This window comes from Canis lupus, chromosome 8 (genome assembly GCF_011100685.1).
Source record: "Canis lupus familiaris isolate Mischka breed German Shepherd chromosome 8, alternate assembly UU_Cfam_GSD_1.0, whole genome shotgun sequence".
Lineage (NCBI taxonomy): Eukaryota > Metazoa > Chordata > Mammalia > Carnivora > Canidae > Canis > Canis lupus.
The window spans coordinates 64,677,095-64,701,181 of NC_049229.1; the positions used below are offsets into that span (position 1 = coordinate 64,677,095).

At 52.9% G+C, this 24,087-nt stretch overlaps 1 protein-coding gene across 1 annotated transcript in view; it reads right to left on the reverse strand.

The window, feature by feature from the left end:
• SYNE3 (spectrin repeat containing nuclear envelope family member 3) overlaps positions 1 to 17,088 on the reverse strand; it is a 106,847-nt gene extending 89,759 nt beyond the window's left edge. The window contains exon 1 of the mRNA XM_038545651.1: positions 16,994 to 17,088. The gene's annotated coding sequence lies outside the window, so the exon portion shown is untranslated. The remainder of the gene's footprint in view (positions 1 to 16,993) is intronic.
• Between the last annotated feature and the right edge of the window lie 6,999 nt (positions 17,089 to 24,087).

The window sequence follows — 24,087 nt, forward strand, 5'->3', positions numbered from 1 at the left end:
AAGACCATAGAATAGCCAAATCTGGGTGATGTGGGGAGGCTGGGCTGAGCAGGGCAGGGGAGTAGAGGGCAGGGTTCATCCTGGTGAGTCAGTGCCCTGGAGCCCCTCACAGCTGGTCACAAAGGCCCGCCTCTTCTGGAAACTTCCTAAAAGCTGCTAAGCCTCCAGAGCTAGCCTGCTTAGCAGATTGAGACCTAAATCAAGTTAACTCCTCTGACTTTACTTTCTATCTGTAAAATGGGAGTAATAGGGGCAACCTGGGTGGCTCAGTCGGTTAAGCTCCTGACTCTTGATTTCAGCTCAGGTCATGGTCTCAGGGTCATGAGATTGAGCCCGGCGATGCACTCTGCACTCAGCACGGACTCTGCTAACCCTGTACCCCTCTCCTCCTCCCCCTGCTTGTCTCTCTCTCTCAAATAAATCAATAAAAATTTTTAAAAATTTTATTTATTTATTCATGAGAGGCAGAGAGAGAGAGAGAGAGAGAGAGAGAGGCAGAGACACAGGCAGGCAGAGGGAGAAGCAGGCTCCAATGCAGGGAGCCCAACATGGGACTGGATCCCAAGTCTCCAGGATCATACCCTGGGCTGAAGATGGCACTAAACCGCTGAGCCCCCCAGGCTGCCCCCAATAAAATCTTTAAAATGGGGGTCATAATAATACGATCTTCCTATCACTGACCTGAGAAGAAAGGCAGTTCTATTGGTAAAGTGCTTAGAACAGCGCAGGGAAGCAGCAGGTGTTACGTAAGTGCTCTAAATAAATAATAAATTTACAAAGGAGGGAAAAACACAAAACAAAAGCAAAGATGTGAAATAACTGTCCAGGAAAAAGGTAACGATCAGGAAAAGTTTGTGAGATCATTTCATGGAATATTCTGGGCCATTTACGATGAAAAAAATGTGACAGCTGACACGTTGGCATGAGGTTGCAGCTAACAAAAAAAAAAAAGACTCCATGCATTCTAGACCAGGGGTCGGCAAACTTTTTTCTGGAAAGGATCGGGAGTATCCCAGGTTTTGCAGGCCAGATGGTGCCTGTCACAACTACTCAGATCTGTTGTGGTGTGAAAAACAGTCAGGGGCAATATGCAAACCACGAGCATGGCTCAGTTCCAGCAGCTTTGTTTATAAAAACAAGTGGCATTTGGCCAGTGGGCTGTGTCGCTTGCCAACTCCTGCTGGTAAATTTTGCAAAAGCTGTGTCAAAAAAAAAAAGAGAAAGATAAAAAGGGATACGGAAAAAGACAAGAGGTTCTCTTAGAGCAGTGGAATCATAGGTACATTGTTGAAATTCCAATTTCTTTACTGCTTAAAAAAAATATATTATTTATTTAAAGTAACATATTGTAACAACATAATAAGAAATTTTGCTGTTCTGTTAGATTTTCCAAATAAGTTCAGATAAATATTAAGCCCAGCAGTCACATTAGGCTGCACAGAAAAGATACAGACTTTGAAGTAAAGCCAGTATCGGACTGAATCAGGCTGTTTCCAGCTGTTAGCGTGTGACCTTGGGCAAGTTTATTGACCTCTCTGTTCCTCAGTTTCCTTGTTTGAAAAGTGAGGATGACAAGGGTACCAACAAGCACACAACAGCCTGACACTGAGCATGGGGCACAGCAGGGCTTGCCTCTCAGACCCACCGGGACCCCCACATGGGCCAGATCCTGCTGACCCCGGGCCTGTGGCATCACCAAGAACAAGGCAGATGAGAAAGCCCGGCATTCTTTCAAGGAAAGACAAAATGCTCTCCCATGGTCTTCAGGTTTCATTTAGAAAACAGAATAATGGGGATCCCTGGGTGGCCCAGCCGTTTAGCGCCTGGCTTCAGTCCAGGGTGTGATCCTGGGGTCCCAGGATCGAGTCCCACATCAGGCTCCCTGCAGGGAGCCTGCTTCTCCCTCTGCCTGTGTCTCTGCCTCTCTCTCTTTCTCTCTCTCTCATTAACAAATAAATACAATCTTAAAAAAAAAAAAGAAAGAAAAAGAAAACAGAATAACTTGAATTGTTCATTCCAGATGGGAGTTCTCGGAGGGAGGGAGCCCTGGAGGCTGTCCTCAGTGAACCCTGGGGAGACCCACAGCCCTGCAGAGCCAAAGCCATGTCCGGTCCCTGAGTGTCAGGCATCAGGGTGCTTCCACTCCTGTGCCAGAAGCCTGCCAGGCTTGCAGGAGGCAGAGGGACCAGACTCCTCTCTCCTTGGCAGAAAGGGGCATTTAAGGGCTCACAGTCAAGGCCTTTTTGACTAAACCCTCCAGAGCTCCATAACCCCCAGCTGAGAAAATCCTCAAGGCTTAACAGCACAGCTGAGGTCCTTCTCCACATACCTCTGCAGCCTTACCTCCCACTACTTCCCACTTCCTTTCCCTGCAGCAGGAGCTCCCTGGGGCTTCTCCCTCGATGCTCTTCTTTCCCTGGCTACGCATACCGAACCCATCGCTGCCTCCAGGAAGCCTTCCAGGAGTTTTCAGGGGCAGAGGGCTGGGAACTTCCATTGGTAAACACCTACCGGTGTCAGGCACTGTATTTGGTGCTTATGCACACCAGCTCGGTGGGGTCTCCCCGCCACCGTTGAATAGGAATGACTGCTTTTTTATAAAGAAATCAAGATTCAGAGGGGTTACATAACCTGCCCAAGGTCACAGAGCAAGCAATCCCGCTGTCTTCCTCTCTCTTCTTGGCAGAGCCCAAGAGGTTTTACGTTGTCCCCATTCTGCTGAGGCTGCAAGGTGAAACCCACTGGGCTATCCAGAAGAGCCCACCCCTGTTTCCCTAACCCCTGCCTGATATCTGCAAGCCTCACAGCACCCTGGAGACATTCCCCCGGGGGAACCTTCACCTCCCTGGAGTCCAAGGTCAACTGTTAACAGGCTGTACAGATTATAATTAGCACATGCCTGTTCCTGCCAGGACTTCAAGACGCCAGGTTGAAGATGTGTCTTTGGGAGGCCAAGGGCCCCTGCTTGTGAACTGGCTTCTGTTCCTCTCTTACCTCTCAGCATGAGGGTGCCACCCACAGAGGTGAGTGACATCCTCGTGGACTCTGAGGTGCCACCCGAATTACCCGGACCTCAGCACCAGGGGCTTCCCACACCAGGCAGCAGGTGGAAGCCATCCCCTGGGGTGCAGGCGAGCGGTGTGTTTCCCAATCTCAGGGTGCTGTGGCCCTGCACCCCTCCTGGAGGGGGACCTGTGTCTGGGCTTGAGCTCCCCATCAGTCCCAGGGGATACTCCACTGTCACATGCAACCCACGGAAGGTGATGAAGCTGTCAGCCACCCTCGTGATCCCCCTTGGCCCTCTCCCCGGCAGTGCCCTGCCTGGGGCTGGAGCGAGTCCAACCCCTTTCCTAGTGGACAAGCCTGGGCTCCTGGGCTCTTGCCACCAGAGCCTTCACAAGCCCGGGTCCCTTCTCGCCGTTGCCCTGGCAAGGCCACCACCCAGCGCGGGCGGAGAAGGGCGGCCAGCACGTGAGCCTGGTACTTTGTTCTCTCTCGGGAAGGCCAGACACACCCTCAGCTCCCACGCGAGGCACAGGACACCATCTGACTTTCCAAACTGTGTTTCCCGCCACCCCCCTCACACAATGCTGGCTTTCACAGATTCCCTTGAAGGGGCCGATGGCCTGCATGCCACCAACCCCGAGCTGACCACACTGAACAGCAGGGCTGTCTCCACCCCCAGGGGAAGGTGCCTTCTTGCTGCCTCCGTGGGAAGGCGCCGCGTAGGCCAGGCCTGAGCCAACACCCACCCCCCACCTCCCCACACCGAGCAGTGGCCTCTGTCCCCAGCCTGTTGGCAATCGACAGGGGCTCTGTGACTTCCCTCCTCCTTTGCATTTTCTTCTGAACCTACGTGACCTTCTAATATGGTCTGTGCAGTTACTACCTGCTTGTTGAATCTAGAGGATCCTAGAGCCTTCTAGAAAGGAAGTTCCATCAGAGCAGAAGACCTGCCACTGCTCCCATCCCACTTCCTGGTACAGTGCCTGGCACACAGTAGGTCCTCAGCAAGGAGTGAATGACTCTCTGCTCTGCGTGTTCAGTGCCATTCATTCCTTCAAGAAACCTTTACAGGACTTACAGGTGCCAAGTGCAGCAGAGGACACACTACGGCAGGGGGGACCTCCCCTTGAGGGACTCACAGTGTATGGGGAGAAAGATGCAGAAATACAGGAGCCCAGGTAGGGAGCTGGGTAGGGTTTAGCTCAGAGGGACATGGTGTGGGTGGCAGACAGGGCTTGTGGTGAGAAGGCAAGGGATGTGTCACAGAGGAAGTGGCCAAGGGACGGGGAACAGCACACGCAGGGTGGCAAAGCATGAATGAGCACTGAGTCCCGTGTCACAGTGTGGTGGAGACCCTCAGCCCTCTGCCATTCACCCTCCAGCATTTACAAAACGCTCTGTGCCCGGGACCCACAGAGGACCCACACGGCTGGTTTCTCCCATCCTGCACCCACAGCCCAGGGGACAGCAGAGCCAGGGATTCCCCGCATGCATGGGCTCTGAGCAGATATAGGGCTCAGGGGAGGGCAGACGCCTCTTTCACTGCCCCGCTGTGACCCAGACTGCCCCAGGCCACAGTCAGGGTTGCCTGACTGGCTGACCCAGGGGGAACAAGCATCCTGGTTTGCCCAGGACTTTCCCTGTCTTTGACCTGAAAGTCGTGTATCCCAGAAAATCCCTCAATCTAGGGCAAAGTGCATCCACCTTTCTTTCTCTCCCAAGGCCACCCCCTCCGACTCCTGCCACCGCTGTCCCCACCCCAACCTCTCAGCCATTCACAGATGGGGGGCTGGGTTCCCAGCAGCCCACGTCCAGGTCCAGGCCCTTCGTCCTCAGGTAACCACAAGGGAGAGGGAGATGCTCCAGGTTACAGACGGGCCAGCTGATTGGCGAGTCTAACGTCAGTGCGCCCTCACTTCTCTGATGAAACCTTCAGACAAGTGCAAGGGGTGCAGGAGACCCCAGCTCGGCCCGCCTTCGCCAGCTCGGAGCCTGACCCACTGCACCCATCTCTTCTCTGCTTCCCTTGTCTGGGCTTTATCTCCAGAGGCCTCCACAGTCCAAGGCCAGGCTTCCTCCCCAGCCCTCTTTTGTGCATTCAGAGCAAGGCCCACTGCAGGTGCCTGACAAACACGTGCTCAGGCTACAGGCCACTAATTATGACATTTCCATCCCCACTTTACAGAAGGGAAAGCCAAGGCCTAACACCAATTAGGAACTCACTGCCGGTATTTGTTTCCTAAGACCCTGATGATTCCATTCTTCACATGCAGCTACCCTGAATCCAGTCTTCTAGAATCTTCTAGAGCCTTCCCCACAAACCCCGCAGAGACTCAGGCACCACAGATGTTCTCACTCATGGGGATCCAGGTAAACTTAAAAGACTTCCCCAGATGCCTGCTTCCAGGCTGGGACTTCTATACCAGGGCTCCCTGTAGAGTGACAAAGTTCTCCTTAAGATATTTACAAAAACCCTCAGCCTAGAGCCCCCATAAGCTGCTGGAAGTCTGGGAGGTTCCCCCAAATGATGCTCCTCCCCCAAAGAATTTAAGGCAGAATATAGGGATCCCTGGGTGGCGCAGCGGTTTGGCGCCTGCCTTTGGCCCAGGGCGTGATCCTGGAGTCCCGGGATCGAATCCCACGTCGGGCTCCCAGTGCATGGAGCCTGCTTCTCCCTCTGCCTATGTCTCTGCCTCTCTCTCTCTCTCTGTGTGTGACTATCATAAATAAATAAAAATTTAAAAAAAAAAAGGCAGAGTATAGAGGAGTTACAAGAGCCTGGCTGTAAAGGGAAAGATGCTGACTACATTAACCCCTTAGCAAGTATATAGCTGAATCAGATTTTTTTTTTTCTTAAAGATTTTATTTACTTATCTGAGACAGAGAGAGAAGCAGGCTCTCTGCTGAGTGGGCAGCCCGATATAGGGCTGAATCCCAGAACCCTGGGATCATGACCTGAGCTGAAGGCAGATGCTTAACCGACAGAGCCACCCAGGCACCCCAGCTAAATTAGATTTAATCCCCACTCTGGTGCCCTGCAAGGGCATTGTATGGAAAGAGCTGGGTCCTTCAAGTTACACAGCCCTCTAGATCTACTATGTATTATCAGCTGTGACCTTGGACAAACTCTGTAACTTCTCTGGGCCTCCTTCTCTGTAAAGTGCTGCTGTGCCGAGCTGCTGGCTGCAGGGAGAAGGTACTCCCATCCACCTGCGCTCCTGAAGGAGGAGGGAGGCCATAGCTGGCCTTCCTGGAGAGGGTGCCTGGTACGTGATCAAATGCATTGATCATTTCACTGATGTGGCGGGCCCCACTATTCTTGCCTCTCCAGATGGATGAAGGGAGGCTCAGAGAGGCTGAGCCACCTGCCTAAGGTTGCACAGCCAGCAGAGGACAAATGTTCTCCCTCCAGTTGCCTCTCCTCCTCGCCACTAGACTTAAGGTTTAGCTGAGTGCCGGACCTAAGTCATGGCTTAGCTCCTACTAACCAGTAGGCTTAAAAGATCGAGACCTGTTTCCGAACTAGTTTTCAGAACTGAAATGATTAGAACAGTGACTTAGCTCAAATCTGCAAGACCCGCTCAGCCTTGCAGAGGGGGCTTCTAGAACAGGTGCCTGCAAACCGTGACCTATTGTCGGTTTCAGTATACAGCTTTCCGGCTAAGAACGATGTTTCTGTTTTTAAATGGTTGGGAAAAAAAGGAAAATTGAAAGAGCAATATTTTATGATAGGTAAAAATGACCTGAAATTCTAATTCCAGTGTGCCTAAGCGAAGTTTTATAGGCACACAGCCACGGCAGCGTTAGCTACAACAGAAGAACTGAATAATGACAAGAGTCTGCGTGGCCCACAAGGCAAAGAGAGTTAGGATCTGTGCCTTCACAGAAAAGGTTTGCCGATGCTACTTATCCGCTCAAGAGAAATACTTCACCCACCCCCACCTATCAGCAGAGCATTCCTGAGACGTCTGGAAATCTAGAAGACTCCATACCATTCCTTTCAGCAACAAGTATGCAATCCACGATATCCGGAATGGGCTGACCAGTTAAAAGACAACAAGAACTTCATGCAATCCTAAAAGAAAGGCACTCAGGCCAGTTTGCCAGTGGTAACAGGTGGCTGCCACCAGACACAAGCAGAAAACACGGGCTGGGGCCGGGCTAGGTTGGTTCACCTGAAGTTGGGTTGCTACATCCCTCCTGGATAGTTTAAGCAGTAGGGTGCAGGGGTGAGAGCCCTTCTCCATCTGCGAAGTCAGGGCCTGGGGCCAGCATTGCTGGGGCAGTGGATTGCTCACTTTGCTCCATGACCTGGTTCACCTGTGTGCCAATGGGGGTGCCAGGGCCCTGTGCAGTCACATCTTGGTAACTCTGCCTTCACCAGGTTTATGCAGCAATGTCTCCGGAGGGGTGGGGGTGGGGGGGAAGCCCCAAGTGCTGCACAAGAGGATTCCCGAGATGCCACTATGATGCAGGAGAGGTAGAGACCCACTGCAATGGAGAGAACCAGCCGGCCTCTTTGGTGGGGGGGTCACTGCGTAAAGCGAGATGGAGAGACCTTATGCGCAATCAACCCTGAATCTGCTAACCAGGGCTCCCCTGGGTCCAGGTGGCTGGTGTGAACAGTCTGGGCTACCTGTCCATTTTGTCAGGCCGTCCACAGTGAGCAACCCTCAGATCCATCAGGATGTGGGGTCCAGAGGGGCCCTTTGAGGTCACCCAGTTACAGCTTTTACATTCTTCGGCCACCTGTGCATCACACCTATGATTTTGGCCACAGCTAGGGATGCCCGCTCTCATTATTTTTTTTCTCATTGGTTTTTTTTTTTTTTTAATTCTACCCATTTAAAGTTAAATTTCTTTCAAAAGGAGAATTTTTTATCTTGACATCAAATAGAAAACCAGAATGAGGATCAGTTACCATGTACAGAACATCATAAGGGATAAATACAGTGCACATCAACACCATTTCTTTAACTCCATCTGAAGCTGTTGCTGGCTTGTGCCTGAGGCCTGTTCGTAGTTAGGGATGGGCAAGCATTAGTACCAGACTGGCACCACCCAAAATCCAGTGGTTCTCAACCAGCCCCTCGCAGCAAGATCACCCAGGGAGCCTTTAAAAAACAGAGATAAGTAGCTCTGGGTCCAGAGATTTGTACCTTGGCCTACTGTGAAGCCCAGGTGATTAGAAAAACATTGCATAATCAGAAGGATAAAAGGAAAAAATCAAAGAGAATTGAGAGAGGAAGATGAGAAGGGAATTATTGTCACTCTGCTCTGAGCACATGCCACCACATTCATCCTCTCTGTGACCCGTCCAAACTCAGTCCAAGCTCAGACCTGGTTTACACTCCCTGTACTGTACTGAGGACCTCGAGGCTCGGCGCTGGGATGAGACTAGAGGGCCTAGTGGGGTGACTTTTTCCTATAGTCAGTTCTATAAAAGAAAGATATCACACTGGCCATTAGGGATGGTGGGGACCCTAGGAGGGAAATGAGTGATCAAGGTACATATGTGGCCTGCACCTGGTATGCCCCAAGAAGAGTCTTCCAACGTGGGGCAGGCTCTGCCCAGCACACCCTTGGGACCAGCCAGAGCAAGGGCCTCCGCCAAGGACACCTGAGCCAAGGGCTGACTCACCAGCAGCTGTGCGGATCCAACCACCGTGAGTGCCGGGCCAGAGGCAGGCGGAAGTGGCCAGCTCCCTCGCACGTGACCCACACTGCCACCAAAGTCACTTCCCCATCTAGTGAGCACCCCAGGAAACAGGGAGTGCTCAGAGAAGCTGGAAATGGAAGAGCCAGAGCCGCTGGGACCAAGCACTCCCTGGGAGCTGGGAACTAATTCCTCCTCTACAAGGTCCAAGCAGGAGGTCTGTCTTTGGGCACAGACGACAGTGACATTTTGGTCTGTGGGCTAAACTGGCAATATTAATGACCCCTTACTCCAAGTGGGGGGTTTCAGTTTGCAACACATGCCCAGACATACTCAGCATGGCGAAGAGTATAGCGTGTGTCCCCAGACCTCACAAAGAAGGGAGCTGAGGTCCCAAATGACCTTGCCCTCCAACAAAATAAAAGGGTCCCTGCTGGTGCACCTGCAGCCCCGGGGGCTTCTCTCTCTCTGAGCCGTGCACCCCCCCCACCCCGCTCCAGGATTGGACATTCTGTTTTAAGGGCCCACCTTACCCACCACATTGCTTCCAACCACAGGGCACAGATGTGCCTCTGGAGCCCTCCTCCCCCGTCCAGCTCAGTTGACATCAGCATGTTGAAGGAAGGTGGTTCCCAAGGCACATGGCTTCCAGAGCAGAGGGGCTACATCCCAGCCACAAACCTGTGCCTCTCTGGGTCCCAAACCAAAGTGGCTCCAGCGAGGAGCTGCATGACCAACCCCACTGCTACCTATGGGGGCCGGATGTATGTGGGGATGTACGGGCCCACCCTCTCACCTCGCCAAAGGAGCACATCAACAAGCAAAGCCTGCTGGGAGCATCTGCTCCCCGCCCCCCAGCCCCATCAGGTGGTTTTACCCAGAAGGAAGTGGGGACAAGAGATGCCACCAATGAAACTTTTATAAATCTATTTTCTAAAATTATTTCTGAGCCAAGTTGAATTTGAAATCAGCAGGAAAATTACATAAGCCAGACTCCACTGCCACCCAGTCCCTAATAAAGGAATTTAACAAAAAAATAAAATAAATAAAAATAAAGGAATTTAACCTGGCACCTCCACATGGCTCATGTCCAACCTACAACCGCCGGCTTGTGATCACCAAGTTCTCAACAGCGAGTGAGCAAGCCACAGGCGGAGTTCCCTGGGACCAAGGGAGAAAGGGTGTGGTCGTGGTGGTCAGGGTGGGGTGCTCCAGGGTGGGCCCCCACTCTGGAAAACCTGTGGCATTCCTGAACCCACATGATACTGGCCACACAGAAAGGATTTCCTCTGAGGAATGGCCTGTCGGCGTGCGAGCCACTGCGGGTTGCGGAGAAAGAACTAGATGCTCCGGGAGGAGGCCCCAAGTTCTAGATGTGACTCACCACGTCCTGCCCAAGGCACTCCCAGCAGGGAACATGGAAAGGCCAGTGAAGGCTGGGGGTTACCTGCATGAGCCGTGGGGTCTGATAATCGGACCTAAATTCTAACTCCGCTGCAAAGTAGCTGAGGGCAGGTCCTTTAACGTCTCTGTAAAATGGGACCCTCAGAGCCTGCCTCTCGAGCTGCTGGGAGGATAGAGAGGGGGAAAAGGCAGAGAGCACTCAGAGCTACGTGGCCACTCTGAAGTGTTGGGCAGATGCCAGCCATCAGGACCAAGCGTGCAAGGGCCCTCAGGCTGGCAGCCAGCGCCCCTTGTCAGTTTGTATTTCCATTCATTCCTTCTTCCATTTCATAAATAGGGATTGAGCAGCTACTCCTATGCCTAGGCCCTGGGGACAGAAAAAAAAATCCTTGCCCTCATGGAGTTGATGTGCTAGCAGAGGAGATGGACGATAAGCCCAAGAGCAAATATGAAAGATGATTTCAGGTAGTGATAAGTGCAAGTGCAAGAGATACTCAGAGAAGGAATGGACGTCAGACGTGAGTTCCAGAGGGGCCAAGAGATGTCAGATCCCAGATAGGCTCCAGGTCCAGCACCGGCCCCGGAGAGCCCAGGAAAATGGACAGCTCTCCAAGTGGCCAATCTCCAAACAGGGCCACAAAAGGGAGGTGTGGACCCTGGAGCCCACCATTCTCTTAAGTGCTCTGGAAATCACTAGGATCTGCCCCGTCCACTTCATTTGGGGGTGCTCATTAGGGTGGCATCAGCCCGCCTACAGTCTGAAAGATCTGATTAAAGAAAAAAAAGATCTGATTTTAAAGTGTAAAGTCTCTTAATTAAATCATAATAACGAGCCAAGGAAAAACCCCTATATCTCTGCCCTCAAGGAGGTCACAATCCTCGGGGAATGAACACGGGAGCTGAAATTTAAATACCAAATGGAAAGTGCACTGGGAACAGGTGAACAAATCACCAGCCCCACTGGGTGGCCTGAAGGCTTCCAGGAGGAGGAGGAGGTATCTAGCAGGTATTGATGGGGAGGACCCGGAGGGGGCAGGGTGGGGGCAGAGGTCACAGGGGAGTGCAAGTCAGGAGGTGGGAAAGTCTAGGATGGGTTTTCAGCCTTGGGGGACTAGGAGGTAGCCCAGATGGTAGAAAGCCTGAAATGCCAGCCGGGCAGCCTGGAGCCTGGGACTTAGTCCTCAGAGCAAGGGGTGCCACTGGCAGGGATAGGTGGCAGATTGTGATATGACTTCGAGTCCCCCGACACCCAATGGGGGGGAGCGCGATCCTTGGATGAGAGGACAGCCAGACTTCAAGGCCCCTTCGAGCTCTCCTAACTTCAGCCTCCCATTCTGAAGGGCAGGAAGGGCCCTTCGAAGAACTGGCCCAAGTGAAGGTCAACGTGCCTGGGGTCCTGGCCGGTGTCACCCATCATCACAGTAGGGCCAGCGCTTTGAAACAAGGGAAAAGGCGACCGCAGTGAGTCAGCCTGCTGTATTATTTCAGCAAATGTCACTTGGGAGGGGCTCGGCCCTTTTCAGACCTCAAATAAAACTCTTGGTTTAATTAGAGTCCAGCCAGTGAGCCCAGGAGCCCACCTATTCTGTGCAGGCCTCGGTGATGAGCCGGAGGGCCTAAGCCCAAAGACAAGCCTCCCCGTTTACGTCGCACGACCAGCCCACGTTGGGTTGCAGCAAGAATGCAGACAAAAAGATGTTCAGGGGAGCTGGGAAGGGTGTCCAGGGGCCAGAAGACACCATCTCAGATCCCGGATCGGCCCCAAGGCACCAGAGGGACTTGGCCAGTCACTTCCACTCGCAGAGACTGTTTCCCCATGGGTAATGTTAGAGGCTCGGGGGAGATGAACCCAAGGCTCTGGCTGGCTGTGGCAGTCTCTCATTCTCCACTGCAGCTGTCACTTCTAAACACACACAATCTCCGCAGGCACATACAGGGAGGGCTTGTTCCCCAGCCTCTGAAAGCTGCCTGACTTGCGTAGTTCCGTCTCACATCAGCCCTGCCTGTGGGCAGGCACCACCAGCCCTGCCAGGCCCATGATGAATGGGGTCACAGTGCTGCAACTGGCCCCAGGACACAGAGCAGGGGAGGGGGGTACGGTCCCAGGTCTCTACTGCGCAGGTGGGCACATGTGCTGACACAACAGCTGCCTCTACACCCGCTGCACATCAGGAGAACCACCACCTAACATGTCAGTCCTGGGGCCCCTGGCGTCCTGAGCCCCACTGGTCATGACAGATCGCTCTGCACCAGGAAGGCCCGAAGAAGACTTTAGATTTGTGCAGAAGGAAGGTAGCCCGGAACGGAAGTGAGCGTTCAAAGCACAGGGCCAAAAATGGGATGGATTCCCCAAATCCCAGCACACTGCTGCCCTGCTCGATCAGAAGGAGGAAGGCGTGGCAGTGAGAGCCATCAGCCTCCAGAGCCTTCTGTGATCTGACGGTTGGCGGACACCACCCAACCAGGCTCGCCGAGGGCATGTCCCCACGACCTGCCAGCTAGGCTGGGCCACCGGGGATTGCAGCTTCTGGGGAGTGAAGGATGCGTTCGTGACACAGCACACGCGAAAAAGTTTCTCGTCTTTTCAGTTCTTCCTCTGGCGGGACTCGCGCTCCATCACTTACCTGCCCCGGGATTTAGGGCAAGGCATTCAACCTCTCTGAACCTGTTTCCCCAACTGAAAAAAATGCAGGGAACCATACCTATGGCAGTAGGTTGTTCTGATAACTGATGAATATATCAAGTGTGCAGGAAGGATGTGAGTGGCTGTCCTAAGAGAGTTTTCTAGCAAAAGGAAAGTGTGGGCACTGCTTAGGGATGTCCTTTGATGATGCTTGTGTTTGTGTTAAGTTCTAGAAGTGTGGGGTCACGGCACATCGTAGCTTTCTTCTGACTCTTCAGAATTAAAATGATCACACTAGTTTAATCTCAGATATGACACCTGTTTCCCTGTCTGTCCCGAGTAAGAGGCCATGGCCCTTGTCACAGTGGTGGCCTGGGTGTGGCAGGTGGTGTCCGATGAGAGTCACACAGGTGTGGCAGCCCAGAGCGAGCTGTCCTTCCTGCCCATGTGCCTAATGTTGACCTTGGCCGGGGCACTTCCATTAGCTGTAAAACCAGCAGGTTGGTCCAGGTGACCCGAGGTTCCTCCCAGCTCAAACATTTCAGGATTTTCTGATTCATCAGCATAAATCATTACCCTGAGACTTTAGAAACTCCTGTTGATAATCTGAGATTGCCGTATTCACACCGTCTTCCAGCTGTGTGACTTCAGAAGAGGGAGTCATTTCTCCAGAATTAGAAGTCAGGTGTCTGTCACACAATAGGATTTGTGTTTTATTTTTGAGATCCAGCCGGATTAATATTTGAATCCATGGGAAGAGTGTGATTTCCTAAGAGGGCTTTGTGAAATGTTTCACACTACTTCTAATTTTATTTGCGTGTAAGATTTGATAGAGACAATTTGATAGACATACAATTTGTATGTATATATGGAAACAAATACACATTTGTAAATGATGAAGCATAAAAAAATATTTTTAAATAGCACCCACGAGCGTGCCACTCGACAGAAGAAACAGCATAATGGATGCCACCAAGGGTTGGAGCTGGCTCCTTCCTGACCCTGTGCCCTCTTCTCCATCAAAGATAACCACCCTGACTTGGGGTCACTATTCCCCTGCCTTTTATAAAACCTACTTAAATCTATGGAACAGGATCTACATAGAGAAGTGTACATAAAACACACATGTCCTGACAAATAGTTACAAGGCGAAGTCCTTTGTCACAGATCCATGCCCCCCGCCCCAGTCTCCTCTTACCACCCCCCTCAGTGGTCATCTTTGACTCATTAAAGGTGATCACTTCTCACATTTTGCCATTGCTTTACTTCTCGTGTACTCATCGCTAAACAACTCGTAGTTAGTGTTTGTGTTTTGAGCTTCGTAATTAGCGCCTCTCTGCCCGGCCTTTCAAAGCCTTTCGGAGATGCTGGGATTCCCTGCCCAGCCAGAGGCTGCAGCCTAGAAATCCAGGCAAGAGGTGCAGGCCGCAGTACATTGTTACAGTTACATTAGGAGGATTACTAATAATAAAACCAGGGTGACTCCTCCTATGATGTGTTCCCACCCTGCAGGGCATTCTGCTGAGCCTTGCCCCCAATTGTCTCATTTATCCCCACAGCAACCCCACACGGAGGCATTGGGGCCTCTTATCTCTATTTTAGAGATGACAAAACTGAGGTTTTAGCTGCTGGGACTGTCATCCCCCACCCCCACCCCTTTTTACCTGCTCATTAGCTGCTCAGCCCCCAGAACGCCCTCCCCACATCCAGAGGCAATGATTCCCTGGGGGTGGAGAGGGTCAGCTGACAATTCCAAAACCTCCATCTCCTCTTCCCAGGGTCCTCTCTTGGTGACCTTGTTGAGCTACTTATTCAACATTACAGAGAGAAAAAGTTCAAAATCCACTCTTTCCCAGCAAATACCAATGTCTTATTGGTGACCAAAATCTTGCCTCGTCAATACTGTTCTCCTAATGATCACGATGCTGCTATTGTCTGAGACACGCTTGCGGGGTGTAAGCAAGAGCACCAAGTCAAGAGCCCAGAGTTCAACTCCTGGCCTCTGAATCTGTCTCATCTGTAAATGGGCCAGCAGTGGTGGCCTTGGCTGCTGTCAGGGCCATAGGAGAGACAGGAAATGCTTTCTAAGAGCCCACAGACACATGGGGTCCCATGGCAGGCCCCTCTCAAATCTCTCTGCCTGGGTCAAAGACCAGCTTTCAGGAGTACACAGCCACGTGCCACTGGACAGACATGGGGATTCAAGGTGGAGAGAAAAGGGCAGAGCTGAGGTGGGCAGGGCATACTCAGGTGTCCCTGCCAGGCTCCATCATCATAAACTGTGACAGCCGCTTGTATATGCTGTGTCTGGCCCCATACAAAACGCTGTTCATGGAGCACCCCATTGAATGCTCACAACCCCCCAGATGGGGACACTACCCCTGTCTCCTGGAGAAGAAAATCCAAGCTCAGAAAGGTGAAGTGACTTTTCCATGGCCAAGGCTGGACTGGACCCAGGTGGTCTAACATGCTCACCCCCATTCTTAACAGCTGGGCAACACGGAAGGCCCCGTCGCCTTCTTGGCTCTCGGGGGGCCCCCGGGTGTTTAGGGGGTTGTGTTGGACCTGTCCAGTCTTACCTCCCCAGAGCGGAAGTCACCCTGCAGCCAAGCCAGGATCCCCCAGCTGTCCGGGCCCCAGGTTTTGGCATCACAAGGCGCAGCGGCCACCCAGGCAAGGACAGGTTCACGGCAGCTACAGAACATGCAAAGCAGCTGTCCTAGAGGGTTGTTCCCATGGAGACAGGAGCTCAGCCTCACCCTGAAGGGTGCCTGCAGGGGGCCAGCCTGGACCCTGAAGCAGAAACCAGAGCCTGGATTCTCTCCCCTCCCCTCAGTGCCCTCGGCAAATCCTCAGGCCTCCTCGGGACCCCCAGCAAGACAGGAGTTCCAGAAATAAGCCTTCCCGGCCCACTCCCCCCTCCAGCTGCCCTCAGAGGGGCCTCTCTAGCTGAAAACAGCGCCCCGGGGCCAGCAGGCTTGGCACAGCTGTGGCTGTCGGGCAGCCCAGCCTGGTCCCTGCCTGAGGAATGTGCAGACCCACACGTGTCAGGGAGCCCCGCTGGGGCACGGTTACAGGAAACAGAGCAAAACAACCCATTGGCATCAACTCTGCCCTCGCGCCTCCCAGCTCCTGACCCCTGGGGCGGGCGGGGGGGTGCGGGGGGGGGGGGGAGGCTGCTGGCTGTGCAGGAGGCAGGGCCCGACCCTTTGAGAGAGCCAGCTTCTGTTCTCGTCCAGCTCCGGGCAAGTCCCTCCCCACCTCTGGGCCTGTTTTCTCTCTCCTTGGTGGATGAAGGAGGCTGTCCCGCCAAGCTCAGGAGGGCAGTGATTTTGTGACAGGCTCCCTTTCCCAGGAGGACGGTCCCTTTGCCCCACTGCCTCCTCCTGCCCTCACTCACCAGGGATGGGGCAGGCTTCCAGGGTATGTCAGGCTCCCCCACTGGCATCCCCGAGCTGTAGCAGGTCCCTCATTGGTGCCAGGGGGAAGTTGACCCTTCAGAGGTGAAAGAGACCAGGAACCTAGGAGAGGGTCCCAGGGCAGCCTTGGGCCAGAGCTCGGGGGCCAAGGTGACCAAATAACAACGCTCATCATCACCGGGCAGCAGCCTTATAGTTCTGAGGCAGAGGTCAGCGGCCCTGCGTGGGGCACACTCACTACTTCTGAGTTGACCATCGGGTTACACCCACGGGGTCTGCTGCCTGGAGTCAAGATCTGAAGGCCCTAAGGGGAGTGGGCAATCATTTGGGGCTCGCTGGTGGGCCCTGCAAGAGATCTTTGGCCCCCTACAGCCGCCTAGAGGGATGAGGCTCAGAGAGGCCGAGGGGTTTGCCCAAAGCTGCACAGCGGGAGGCTCCGGGCTGTCCCAGGCACTGCGGGGCCGGGCGGGGGGGGGGGGGGGGGGGGGGTGCCCGGCCCGGGAGGACCGTCCTGGGCCCCGGCCCGCGGTGACAGGTCGCCGGCCCCCAGCGGAGGCTGCAGGCGGAGCCAAGCCCGGAGGGGACACGCTGCCCGGGATTTAGGGGCTTTCTCTTGGGGGCCGGGCCTCCGGGCTCGGGGACCCGAAAGGTTCGAGGACTTCGCGGGCTGCAGGGAGCCGTTGGGTTTAAACTAGAAATACCCGCCCCCCCGCCCGCCCGCAGCTGTCAGCCACGGCCCCCGCCCCGCGCCGGGCGCGCCTCCCCGGGACCCCCGACTTTCGGCGACCCCGAGCCTCCCGGTCCCGGCCCTGCCCCTGCCCCGGCCCTGCCCCTGCCCCGGCCCTGCTCCGGCCCCGGCCCCGGCCCCGGCCCCGCGCCACTCACCGGCCCGGAGCGTGCAGGAGCTGGCGCCGCGGGCAGCTCGGCCCCGCTCCCTCCTCCCTGCGTCCCGGGCGGCTCCGGGGCGGGGCCGACACTCGCCCCCAGCCCCGCCCAGTCCCTCGGGGTCAGGGTCCCGCCCCGGAGCCCTGCCCCCGGGGCCGGAGGAGGACGCGCCCTGCTCCGCGCGCCCCCGAGGTCCCCGGCGCGCCCCTCCCGCCCCGCGGGGCGCCCATCGCAGACCCCTCCCGGGGAGGCCGGGGTGCCCTGGGGCTCCCCTCCTCCCCCGCGGCCCCGCGCCCCCCGGGAGCGCCCGGATCCCCGGACCCCTGCCCGCCTCCGCCTGGGGGTCTCATCCTTGGGGATGGCGCGGAGCTGCCTCCCCCCCGCGGGGAAAGCTGGGTCTGGAGCGAGTTTCTCTGGCGTCCGGACTTGGGGAGAAGGCTGGGGGGAGCCCGCCAGGCCTTGCCCCCTGGAGAGCCAAGGTGGGGCCAAATGCAAGGGTGCTCCTCCCGGAGGCGCGAAATCCAAGAAGGAAGTGACACCTATCAGCTGGCCTGACAGTGGGGGCGCCCCATCCGGTCCCTCCCACCCCACAGTGCTGCAGCCGCCAGCCATCTCCGGCCTGGGCTCAGGTGGGAGCCCCCCCCTCCTCCCAGGATGCCAGGGTACGTGAGCCACAAGCAACGTGAATTCTAAGCATCATCTGGACCTCCCACCAACGCAAGGCCCAGGAAAGTCTCCCAGCGCCACACTCCCACCCAAAAGACGCATCCTTCTCACCCTTCTCCTTCTCACCCTTGATCCGAGGCTCCACCAACTCTTAAACCTTGCAGCAGAATGTCTGAATCTTATCTGCGAACGTGCCTTTGGCTCCCAGCGCACTGGGGCCCTTTGAACTGTCCCTCCACCCCAGCCCTGATCTTTGTCAGAGTAATTACAGGTTTGCCTGATTGGTTGTCTCCTTTGGACTGCGAGGAGAGCCGCTAAGGACACAGCTCGTGGAACTGTGTACCTGCGGGGACTCCAGGCTTCGCAGTTCAGGCGTGGCTTCACCCATTTTGCAGATGAGACAATGGAGGCTGAGCTTGAGGAATTAGGGAGCTGGCCCAGATCTACTGCTTCCAAGGGGGCGTCTTCCGCTTCTGTTTCTTAGAGCGGTTGGCAGGTCCTCCATCCATATTTGTGGAATCAATCAGTGTCCTAAGACAAAGATTAAATTGTCAAACAGGGCCAGATAGTACTGGGGTGTGCATGGGGCAGGGGGGTGGAGGTGTGTGTGTCTTTTCCCAGCTGAGAGCAAAGCAGAAGCACGCCGCAGCCCAGAAGTCACACTGTAGACCTAGCTGGGGCTAGAATGCCAGTGTCAGCCACACCTCCTAACTCAGAACTCTCTGTTCATTAAGCTATAATTATTCACAGGGTCATAGGAGAGGCCCACATAGGGCCTTTCCCATGCTTCCCCTTGACCTGTTCTAGATGTCCTATTATGTTTCTCATTATCACCCAGACTCCATCTGAGGGGCTGTCACAGGGGTCACATTAGCCAAGCTGAAGGTACAGACAGCAATGAACCATTATGATCCTTGGCACTTGGATAATGCTCTTTGCCTTTCCAGACGCTTTCACAAGGATCTCCTCATTACCTCTCTGCCAGGGTTTCCCAGCTGGTTAGGAAAAGTTTAATTAGTTCTGTCTTAGGATGGAAACTAAGGCACACAGGTCAGGTGCTTGGCTCAAGGATTCAGATGGTCCCTTTGGCACTGCTGGAAAGAAGGAGAAGCGGGCCACCAGAAGTCCACTTCCTGTAGTGAGAGGTGGTTTGGCACAGTTGGGGTAAAGAGCTCGAGCTCTGGCGCCAAACTGCCCGAGTTGGCGACTTTCTGCTCATTACTCATCCTTGGTTTCCTCTTCTGTTAAGGGTGCCTCATCGTAAGAGTCCATCTTAAATGGTTTTGCGCCTGGTAGTGTGAGCACCCCGCTCATGTGAGCTGTTCTGGGCAGAGCGCGATCACGACCAGCTATATACCAGATTCTGGTATACAGCTATTCAGACATTTCCTGAGCACCTACTATGTGCTGATCCCTGGGGATACGGAGAGTGAGGCACAGGGTACTACTACTGCCAGAGGTCAAGGTCCCAGTGCAATGATTCTGTGTCCAGGGGGCTGTCTCTTGAACGGGACAGGGGTGTGCACAGAGATGCCCTGACCATCTCCCTGCTCATGCAGTCCAGAGCACCACCTCAAAGCTATGAGGCCCACATTCCGGGCCTTCCTCCCCACTCCTTCACTGAGAGACCCCTAGTAAGCCATGCAACCTCTTAGATCCTGGCTTCTCTCAACTCTTAAGTGGGGGGAGCAAGAATATTCCATAGGTGAAAACATATGTGATAAAAAATATGATATATGAAGATCTCAGTAGAGTTATTGTCACCGTTGTATTACCTTTGGCTTTAGAGGGCTTGGTGATTTGTGAGGACACTCTCCTGTTGCCCTTCTTAAGCCTGACATAAACACAGGGCCTGATTTTTTTTATTAATTCTGTGGCAGGCTCCTGCCACTCCAAAGTAGTCCACAGCGGAGCGGAAAATGTTGAGTAATCAGTGTGGGAGAAATTGGGGAGTTTGCAGCTAGGGAGACTCGAAACCTTCACCTCATCTTGGCATGACCCACGGCTACAGAAAGGAGTGGAAGCGAAAAGTGCTCTGGAAAGAAAATTCTGGCAAAGGACGGAGGGGAGAGCCCCCCCGCAGCATCTCTGGAATTGAACACAGGAAACCCCGCCCTGAGACCTCCCTTTCAGAAGTGGCCCAGAGAGGGAACCACAAGGAGGGCCCTAAAATTATGCTATTCGGAAATTCTGACTCATTTGCCAGTGGGGGCTGTTTGTGCAGCGTACAAAATGTCTCCCAAAAAAGTGAAATTTTGACTGCTCCTTTCCTACTCCCCCCTCTGCAGCCAGCATCTCCACCACCCTCCAGGGGGAAGCAGGGGCTGATTTAATGAGCCCGGGGAAATGATTCAGGTCTGTTACGCATTAGCAGTTGGGTAGCGATCTGGACAAGCCTTATTTCGCAAGCCTGCTTTTTAGTTGTTTGTGTGTTCAGTCCCCACAGGAAGCTTAGAACAAAAGCTGGAGCGGCTCTTCTGGGTAATCCAAACCCCTCGTTGTATGTATGGGTAAACTGAGTCAAGATGGCAGGAAGGAGGGCCCCTGCCCAGGGGTTTTCATTTTCCTGTCCCTAGCTTGACTTCCCCCTTCACGATGACTTAAATAAATGCTGTTGGCCACACAGCAACGAAAAGCTCACACCGGGGTGCTCGTTTCTGGGGTCCCTCGTCAGAGAAGCCCCAATGTGGGTGTGGAGGGCTGGTTCTCATCCTGGCTCTGCTCCCAGCTGCTTCTTTCTCTGTTCTTTCTAGCCAGTCCTCTGAGAGTAGTTTTGTCCTTTCCCACTCTGGTCCTATTTTTGTACCTGTAGGGAGAGGGGTCCACCAGCCTGGTTTGTTCTCAGGGTAAGTTTGTGTGCCCAGCAGCAGCAGCCACCCCATACCTGGGCAGGGGCGCCCCTGCTGGAGGGCAGTAAGTCATCTCGGGCTCTAAGCTTGGAAATGGAAGTAATTCAGGATATTCCTCTAGATACACTAATTGTACTGTGCTTTTATAAAATAAAAATCTAAAGTGATTGGAAGCAAGAACTCGATCCTGGGATGACCAGGTCCGGGTCCTGGTTAATGCTGCTGGTTAGCTGTGTAACTTTGGCTCACCTCTGAGTTTCTGAATCTGTGAAATGAGAGAATTGGAAAATATGATTTTTCAGTGACTCCTCCCAGCAGTTAAAAAAAAAACCACATGTGAATCTTGATGGCATTAGACAATAATGTTGTTTAGCATGATTGAACACTGCTGTTAGTACATCCCAAGGATTAAGTACTAATGGAAACAAAAATGTTAAGTACAATGGACAAACTGTATTCCTTTTTTTTGTATATTTTTTATTGGAGTTCGATTTGCCAACATATGGTATAACACCCAGTGCTCATCCCGTCAAGTGTCCCCCTCAGTACCCGTCACCCAGCCACCCCATCCCCCGCCCACCTCCCCTTCCACGAGGACAAACTTTATTCCGTTGTTGTTGTTGTTGTTTTTTCAAACTTTATTCCTAAACAATAAAACCCTTCTGGAAGAGGCTTGCCATATTTCTCCCATCGATGGGCAACCCAATCTATTCTTTCTGCTTCTGCTGGGGATGCCATAAGCAGTTTTTAAAAATTAAACATTTGAAAAAAAATTAAACATTTGATTAGGAGACAATTGTAGATGATGCAGTTGTGGTAAATTATACGGAGAGACCCCTGTATATTTTACCCAGTTCCCTACCCCCACCCCCAATGTGATGTCTTATAAAACCATAGAGCATAATATCACGACCAGGATGTTGATGCTGCCACCATCATAATGCAGGTCTTCCCACCCTCCAAGGATCCCTCATGCTGCTCCTCTCCCCTGCTTTCATCCCCTCCTTAACCCCTGGCGACCATTAATCAGCTCCCATTTCTATAATTTTGCCATTTGATATTACATTTCTGTTACACAATAGTATATAAGTGGGATCATACAGTATGTAACTTTTGGGGACTGGCTACTTTCACTCAGCACAATTCACTGGCGATTCTTCCAGAGTGTTTCTGTATCAAAAGTTCCTACCCCTTCATTGCTGAGGAGTGTTCCATGGCTGGAGGGAGGACTGTTTGTCTAGCCATTTGCTCGTTGAAGGGTATCTGGGTTGTTTCCAGTTTGGGGGCTTATGGTGAGACAAGCAACCCTAAAGGTGAGCGTGTTAGCTAACTTAGCATGTTAGTGTTGGGGGTAGTAGCTGTATATAATGCCACACCACCGGATCTGTTCCTACTTGTTTATAGTGATGCACACACTCTAGGGATGTTTATGTGTCTGGCGGATACTCAGGACAGGGTTGTGCATCATAGGAATCCAACAAAAACAAACTACATGGTTCCCACCAGCAGGAACTTACAATCTCTGGAGGAAGCAACATTAAGACTCAAGCATCAAAATAATACTGAAATAACTAGACAACGCTGCATGTCATCAAATGCTAGGCTGTACGGTACAGAATTGAACCTTAGAGGAATCCAGAAATGGGAAGCGTGAAGGCCTAATTGTTTAGGGGTAGGCATTCTGGGTGGTAATGATATTTAACACTGATTAAGGGCTTACCAGTGCCAAGTACTGTACTAAGCCTTTACTTACATTAACTCATGTAATCCTAATTGACACCCTTCAGGGCAGCTACTATTATCCGATTTTACGAATGAAGGAACAGAGAAGGTAATGACTTGCCCATCATCACACAGCTATCATGGGACCGGGTACAAATTCAGGCATTCTGGCCTCAGGCCACGCTTAATCACTAGGCCTTCTGTCTCGTAGCAATAGGGGAGGACCATTTCCTGGTCATGATTCAATCTCCATCCATTTCTTTCTTTTCTTTTCTTTTTTTTTTTTTTCTCCATCCATTTCTTACACAGAGTTTGGTTGAAGCTGAAATGTGAATCTCTGGCCTCATCGGTGTGATGAGTTTCTTAGGGGCCAAGGTTATTGATGAAAAATTAATTGTACTTTGCAAAGAACTGCACCAGCTTTAGTAGCCGCCTGCATGTAATGTATGTGCCATGAGAGGGTGAGCAGCAGCCTGGAAGTCTGTCCTGGGGTAAGAGGAGGCAGTGGGGGGCAGTGTGGGTGTGTGTAAACAACAGGATCAAACCCTCGGGTTGTGTTGATTACCTGTGTATGCAGCAAGAAAAGCATCAAAGTTCTAAGCTTTATACCCTAAACCGCCCAGGTCTGGCTGAGTGCGTTTCAGATCATGAACGTGGCTTCGTGTCTTCTGAATTGCTGTATACCAGGAAGGCCACGTCCACGCTCAGCTCTCTCCGTGGCTGCTGACACAGGCTAAAAGTGTGGTTTCTCTCCAAATACAGCATCCCATGAACAGAAACTTCACCAAAGAAGACATAGACATGGCCAACCAGCATATGAGAAAATGCTCTGCATCGCTGGCCATCAGGGAAATACAAATCAACACCACAATGAGATACTACCTCACACCAGTGAGAATGTGGAATGGGGACAATTAACAAGACAGGAAACCACGAATGTTGGAGAGGATGCGGAGAAAGGGGAACCCTCTTGCAGTGTTGGTGGGAATGTGAACTGGTGCAGCCACTCTGGAAAACTGTGTGGAGGTTCCTCAAAGAGTCAAAAATAGACCTGCCCTATGACCCAGCAATTGCACTGCTGGGGATTTACCCCAAAGATACAGATGCAGTGAAATGACAGGATCCCTGCACCCCAATGTTGATAGCAGCAATGGCCACAATAGCCAAACTGTGGAAGGAGCCTTGGTGTCCATAGACAGATGAATGGATAAAGAAGCTGTGGTTTATGTACACAATGGAATATTCCTCAGCCATCAGAAAGGACAAATACCCACCATGTGCTTCAATGTGGATGGAACTGGAGGGCATTATGCTGAGTGAAGTAAGTCAATCGGAGAAGGACAAACATATGGTTTCACTCATACGGGGAATATAAGAAATAGTAAAAGGGATTATAAGGGAAAGGAGGGAAAGTAAGTGGGAAAAATTAGAGAGGGAGACAAACCATGAGAGACTCCTAACTCTGGGAAATGAATGAGGGGTGGTGGAAGGGGAGGTGGGCGGGGGGATGGGGTGACTGGGTGATGGGCACTGAGGTGGGCACTTGATGGGATGAGCACTGGGTGAAATGCTGTACGTTGGCAAATCGAACTCCAATAAAAAAAAAAAAATACAGCATCCCATGCCGCTCCCCCTTACAGCTTCATCCTTTTGGTTTAAACAACAGGATACCAGCAACCTGGCTTATTTGTTCTGTTTTGAAGTCTACATGCAGCCTTGAGAATATGGGTGTTGCCAGCCCTGGGGTGGGTGGGCAGGGTGAAAACCTCATTGGGTGAGAATCTCCTGGCTCTGCATCCCCCAGCTGACTGGGCCTGGAGGGCCACCTCTCCCTCTGCCCCCCATCTCTCCACATCG